The sequence below is a fragment of the Podarcis raffonei genome, chromosome 8, assembly GCF_027172205.1.
Source record: "Podarcis raffonei isolate rPodRaf1 chromosome 8, rPodRaf1.pri, whole genome shotgun sequence".
Lineage (NCBI taxonomy): Eukaryota > Metazoa > Chordata > Lepidosauria > Squamata > Lacertidae > Podarcis > Podarcis raffonei.
The window spans coordinates 13,269,494-13,277,074 of NC_070609.1; positions in this window are offsets into that span (position 1 = coordinate 13,269,494).

The following is a 7,581-nucleotide window of genomic DNA, read 5'->3' on the forward strand; positions in this document are numbered from 1 at the left end:
GTCGTTGAGGGGTCCCAGACCTTCAGTGAGCTAGGGTCTTGCCCTGCATGCAGGGACTGACTCTATCAGATTGAGTGGACAAAACCAATAGTGAGTGCAACTGTCAAGAAAGTGATTCCTGTACATGTTGTAGAGGGGCATGAGGGACTGATGGGGCTGGTCAAACTGGGAAGGTAGCCGATCTAGGAGAAGGAAAACTCTGTCCCTAAACCACTGCTGCTTTGTGGAATATCTTAGGGAGAAGAAAATCTAAGGAGTAAATACTGCACAAATCTGGACAGGAGTATCTAAGACAGACAGATGGAACCTTGTATGCCTCTTTCTGGCAACTCCTGTAGCCATGCTGGTTCCATACATACTGCTCTGCTTTCCTTTGGACTACATCAGTGAGGCCAAGAGAGTGTATTGTCGCCTGTGCAGCCTAGGACATCCATGAACACTGCCCAAGTTTCCACACCGGGGAGCTCATTTTGGTGCTGCTAATGCAGCAATTTGACTTCATCCCTAGAGGTGCACTCCATTGTCTCTCAAGGCAGACAGATGCCAACTACAATAATAATCTCAGCAACAATAATAATAATTATTTTTGTCACTTTTAATCGACAGTTCTCTTGGTAGTTGGGAGTAAATACCATACAGATATTTTACATAGGCTCCATATGCCCATTTTTTTCAGTTGCATATAAATATTAACCCAAAATCATTAAGAAGGTTAGATGACTTAAATATTGTCTCATCTTCACAGTACATTGGGTGTAAGTGCAGTGGAAGAAACAGGCAGAATGTTCCAGAGAACGATTTCATCAACCCTCAGTAATGACCTTGAAGCCCTACTGAAATACCAAATCATATATAATGTATTTTTCAGAAACACAAAGTGATTTTGACAGATAGTACAAGTCTTCGATACCCAGCTTGGCATCAGGGCCAAATGAGCCTCAGGGCAATATCTAGGAACAACTGCTTCAGTATAGCATAAGAATGGATACAAATAGAGACTTGTGTTTACCAGCTCTCTGCTTCCCTGAGTCTTAACTTGTATCCCCATATTTGGGCTGCTCTGGATGCTCCCTGTTATCCTCACTGTCATTCAGTGTGTCAATTCATGTCTAAGTTGCAGGGAGTTGGGCTAGGGGATCCTCTGAGTCTCTTCCTACTCTATATTTCTATAATTCAATCTTGGAGCAGTTTAAAGGCATCCATGTGATATGCTAGGAAACATGCCAAAAATGAAATATAGGATACCAAAGAAATGAATAAACGTTGAGTGAGAAAGCTTCCCATGTGGTGATGCTGTAAATCAAGGGAAATCATAATCCCTGACCTTTCACTCTTAGCTCCTGACAACTCTTCTTCTGAACCCTCACACTGGGCTAAATGATGCTTGCTTGTTGCTGGCCATTGTTGCTGGCCATTGTTTTCTGGATCATAGACAACTCCAAGAGAACAACTTGCACAGCTGAAGGTTGGTGCTAATCTGAGGTCTTCTGTTGCTGCATCTTTTTTTAACCCTCCTCAGCACCTCCCATCATGCCTTAAGGTGATGGCTCCCCATTTGTGGAGTCCTATCCCCACTGGGCCTTGGGATGCCACTGGTGTTTTGGGCCTTGCATTCTGACCCTTCTTCCCACATCCCTTCTTGTTGTACTGAGCCAGCAGCACCAGCTTTTCCTACTTGTGGACATCCTTAGGCAAGCAGGGTGAAGGTTGTAGGGCCACTGGACAAGCATGGTGGGATGACATAGGTGAATTGAGCATGCAAAAGGCATCTCTGAGCTTCTTGGTTTGAGTTCTATAGGCTCCTAACCACTACGCTCAGGTTCTGTATCAGGTACCTAGTTCAGTTCCCCTGAGATTGTTGTATAATTCTTGGACTCAGTCACATCACCTTCCCCTCACACTGTGAGGGAGGCCAGGCACATCACAACTGGGCTCTCTTTCTTTCCAAGTTGCTTTCCCCCAGTATGTCAGAAGCAGTGCCACCAAAAGATCCTGTTGATCTTCAGGGAGACTGGAAGAATACCTTTCTCATGCATACAGTAGGTGTCATGCATGTTTAAGCTGTTTATTTGGCACATGCCTGTGGCATTGCCACCATAGCAAAAACATGGCAAACAGGCTCAAGGCAGAACAGTGAGCAAACTAGCCTGCTAGTCTCAGGTGCAGTAGAGCACAACCTTTTGTGACAAGAGAAGAAAACTGGGACTCAGCTATACAGCTGCAAATAAAATGTTTTAAATGTGTTGTAAAGTGCAATATACAAATGTGACACAGGCTAGTGGGTGACTAGGAAACTGGACATGGGAACTTAGCAGAATCCAACCCAATTGTTTATGGGTTATTTCTCTTCACTCAATTACCTGAGAAGCTGAGTCTCTCTCATTAGGCCATTTTGCTCAATGGCACAGGTAGAGTAGCAGGCATGAGATCACAAGAAAGAGGACACACACCAGACATACAGTCGTTTTCAGACTTGTGCTTCTTTTAGACCTAGACATCTCAAGGCCTGTTATAATTTAAGAACCTTTCTACCACATAAGGTGTGCTGAATCACCTTCTTGGGCGGCAGAGCAGTGAACACAGGCTGACACTGCAGGGCTGGTTTAAAGCAAGGTTTGAACCCAGTGAGAAGGCAGTTAGGGAAGGCTCTGTTGTGCTAGCTTCTGTATTGCAATAAGCATTTTTATTTGTTAAAAAAACAACTCATTTTTCCTTTCAAAGGAAACTTCATTTTGGTGCATGTATTTTTTTGGGCGGGGAGTGTGAATTAGGTAAGCTTGGTCATTGGTTGTCAGGATGCTGTCAGTGGCTCCCAGCTGGTTGCCCAGGAAACTGTAAAGACAAGGAAAAGTTTATTTCAGTCCCTTTTTAGTATTACAATCTCTACAGAGAGAGGCTATAGAACCCAGCCTCTTGGATAATGGCATTGTCCTGCGTGAACCTCCACCCCGTCTCTCCCACTTCCTCATTCCATCATCATCATCAACAACAACAACTTCTCTATGGATGTTACTAAGTGCCCTATGTCTTCAAGCTCTTTGCTCTCCTACTTTTAAGGCTTGCAGGGTTATGGAAGATGGAGGGTCTGGAATGCTTTCTAATGACAACATGCCAGCCAGCTGCTGCTGCTCCTTTCCCATGATTTTCCAACTTCCCCCTTCATCTGCCTCTGAGCAAACCCCTGTTGAAAATCTAAACTGTCTTTCCCTTCCTCTTCCTCCTCCCTGGAAGGGCCAGGATAGCAAGGTGGTCTTCACCATTCCTCCTCTGCCCAGCCTCTAACAGTGGTAGAGCATCTGCTGTGCATGCAGAAGGTTTTAATTTCAATCCCCAGTAAACCAGGTAAGACTTGGAAATACCCATCTCAGAAACACTGAACAGTTTCAGCCAGTCAGTGCAGACAATACTGGCCTTTCTGCTAAAAAAGATGAAGATGAAGGAAAACCACTTTACATCAAAGTGGTCTTGTTTGTTCACTCCCAAAATTACCCACGTTTGTTCAATCAAGTGCTCAGACAGAGCTCTGTCCCAGATTGTCTCAAACAAGCCCTCATAACGGGGAGCAGTTTCCCTGTCTAATGTTGGGTAATTTCTATTCCAGCCTCGTTGACAGCAGCCCTACCAATTCTTTATGAATTGGCTAGATGCTGCCCTATAAATATAGTTTTGAGGGTATGTTAAATTACATCTGAGTGTTATTTTTCTGAACTTCTAATGGATTTATAAGATTTTGCAGATTTTTAAATTGTACCCTTTTATCAATAAATTTTTAACATTCTAATTCACCAACACAACCACTCTTTCCAAGGTTAAAGGACTAATATGTACATTTATTTTCATTTGCCAGATTTGCTCACTTCTCCAGGATGTTTAACACCAGATTGTTGTGCCTACAGGAAAATAGGAAACAATCCTCCGGGAAATAAAATCACAGCTGACTTAAATATTTTCCTCAAGGAGCATGCTAGTAACTGTTATAATGCTTCACAAATTTCACACTAGCCTGACCTTGAAAGGTAGTTAGGATACAGCATAGCCTTTCTCCTTGTGAATTCCCCGATTTACTGTGTTGGGAAGGGGATTTTGAGATCTGGTGGTGAAAGCCATGCCTCAGAACTGCTGTGTCTTCTCTTTCTTTCTTTTTTCCATACGGTGGAGGGAAATGGATTGGAGTGGGATGGAGAAGTGAGGGTAGCAATGTGGGGGGTTGTGGGTTCTAGCTCCAAAACTCTATAGTTGGTAAATCAATGCAATATGGTATCATATAACCCCAATGCAAGTCTCAAATAAATACAAGGATAATTGGATAGAAACAGGTGACATAACAGGGTTACAATCTTGTTGAGACTGTTATAGGCAAGACTATTGACCCTACACATAGGATGAATATTAGAACTAAAGTGTCTATGATGCTGGTCTCAGCCCAAATTCAAAAATCTGCACTAAAAAGCGTTTCTGAGAGAAATGATAGCTCATTGATACTTTGCGTGAAGAAGACCCCAGCTTTTATACCCGGAACCTCCAGATGGGCTGAAAATGTCCCATTTCAGAAACATTCCAGTACCAAAATTATGGTGCAACCACTGATGAGGCACAACCCCTCACACTCATCCAAAGAGCCTAAGAGATTACCTGCAGTACACCAACAGAGAGTTGTTCTGCAACTACAAAATGGCTTCTAGTCTTCAAGTAACATTGAACTCTCTGTCTGACAAACATAATCTCACTCTCTCCCACCCCCACCCTACCCCCAAACACACAGACATGATCTAGGGACACTAGGGCTGATCTTGTTCACCTTTAGCAGTTGTGCAAAGATGAGATTTCCAGAGGTGTGACTTTCATGACAACCCGCCTTATTCCTCTGGGACAGCCAGGAGTCTGCATATGTTTGTAAATACATCAAAGAGACGAGCAACAAAATGTTGGGAGTGCTGCTGTTCCTCGAGGAGGCCATTCTTTTCCTACAACTGCCCCACTTTTCATCTTTCTAGTTCAACTGACACACAACATTCTGGGGCTACTGATGTGCTCAGTCCTCATTGGGCTGTTTGCAGTTTGGTTCCACCCCCTTTTTTTCCTTTGTGCTGCTGTATACTGTTTGTTTAAGATATTCTGTACTTCTGTACAGCAGCTAATGGGACAAGGAACAGTGTGGTGCATATCATCCTCCTTCATGTCACAGACAATACGCAATCTCTGCCCAGCCCAGGACATTTGCTCAATCAGATTGCAGGTGATAGTTTTGTAATTGTGAAGGGTTCTTTTTAGGGGGGGGGCTTTTGCATGTGTGCAGCCATGTAAGCATCAGAGCAAAGCATCATCACGGTACTCCTTAGCTCTTATGTGGTGTAACCACCTGCCATTTGAAAACATCCTAACCAGATTCTACCTGTTGCGTGTACAATACTTGAAATATCTCAAAATTCCAAATTGTGGAATTCAGACCCACATATTGATTGATCATGTAATTTCATTCTAAGGCCTTTTCTTCCATGCTTGAGTCGTGGGACTTTGCATTAAAATATTTGTCAATATTGCCACACTCCAACTGTGTAAAGGTAAAAGTAAAGGGACCCCTGACCATTAGGTCCAGTCGTGACCAACTCTGGGGTTGCGGTGCTCATCTCGCTTTATTGGCTGAGGGAGCCAGCGTACAGCTTCCGAGTCATGTGGCCAGCATGACTAAGCCACTTCTGGCAAACCAGAGCAGCGCATGGAAATGCCGTTTACCTTCCCGCTGGAGTGGTACCTATTTATCTACTTGCACTTTGACGTGCTTTTGAACTGCTAGGTTGGCAGGAGCTGGGACCAAACAATGGGAGCTCACCCCATTGCGGGGATTTGAACCGCCGACCTTCTGATCGGCAAGCCCTAGGCTCTGTGGTTTAACCCATAGCGCCACCCAAATCCTTGCACCACCCACGTCCCAACTGTGTAGGACCATGTAATTGTGGTGTGCGGGGTGGGGTAGGCTGTCTAATCTAACACCTAATACAATGCAGAAAAGCCAACATTAGAGCATCCCCAACAGATGACTGTCCAGCCTGTTCTTGAATAGCTCCTGATTTCTGGCATATGGATTAGTTTGGTCCTATTCAAAATAGTGTGGCTAAGAGCAGTCATCACCAAACAGGTAAGATGTTGCAAATTATCTCTCTACCTGCTGCGTGTACAAAATATGAATTATCTCTAAATTCTAAAAACATGGAATTGAGCCACACATATTGATTGTTTTTGCAATTTCATTTTATAACCAGAGCGTCTGCACCACCAGCGTTCAGCCCAGACACTGAGATCTAGCTCTGAGCCCCTTCTGGTGGCTCCCTCATTATGAGAGGTGAGGTTCCAGGGAACCAGGTAAATGGTTATCCATCTATGCAAACCAATAAAACATACATTGTTGAAAAAAAGGGTTAGGTACCAGAAAATAAAGATGGTTTATGGTAAATGAAGAAATATATGACATATGGATGAGGTTAGTGCTGAAGAAGGGATGTGAAACAGGTGTAAACAACTAGATTGGTTCAGTTTAAGGCAACGTGGCTAAAGGCAAGCAGATCAGATGACTCAAAGTATCTTCACTCTTTGCCAGCAATGTGATGCAATTGGAACAAGGAGGAATAAAATTGCAGAAAATGATTTCATCAGCTGTTGGTAAGCACTTTGGAGTCACTGTACAATCTTCAGTATATATCTCTTTGTCCCTGGCATCTATCAATACTCCTCAGCTATGAAGAGAATTGCCACCTCTTTAGTTCTTTTTCTGGGGCATGGAGGATGATAAAAATATATTCTCCTTCCAACTGAGTTAGACCCCGCAGCAAAGAACAGCAAAGACTGAGGCAATGGCTCATGTAAATACATCCCTTTATCCAATAAAAACCTAGCAGCTCCTCATAAGCTTTGGACATCTTAGTAACAGCGGAAGTAGTTCACAAGTCTGTAACAAATGAGGGCTGGCAGTTAGTCACTGGAGAACACTATTGGGAGTCACAGCATTTTGAGAAGAGTCTAAAAAACATATTTGCAAGCTATGGAAGCATTGAAGTGTCTCTATTTTCCAGGCACAGTCCTGGATTTGCAGAAGCCGTCCCAATTTCTGATTTGATCCACTTTTCCTTATGATGTCCCTATTTTCGTTGGAGGGTATGGAGTTATCTGACCCCCCAAGCCATCTGAAGGCAGTTCTGTATAGGGAAGTTTTTAATTGTTTAATATTTAATAAGTTCTTTTATGTTGGAAGCTGCCCAAAGTGGTTGGGGCAACCTAGTCAGATGGGTGTGGTATAAATAGTAAAAATACTATTATTATTGAATAGGAGAAATGTTGAAGGATTGGATAGCATTGTGAGAAGAGATTAAAAAAGCATTTTTGCAAGCTATTCAAACATTTGCTTGTTTGCTTGTTTGCAGCAGAAGAGCCAAAACACTAAATTGGTTTTTCTCTTTTGATGGTGGGCATAATCAGAAGGCCTCAGGTTGGATGGCCATCTGTTATTTAAGATTTAGTTGAGAATCCTGTATTGCAGCAGGTTGGTATTGCAGCAAGATGACCCACAGGGTACCTTCCAACTCTCCA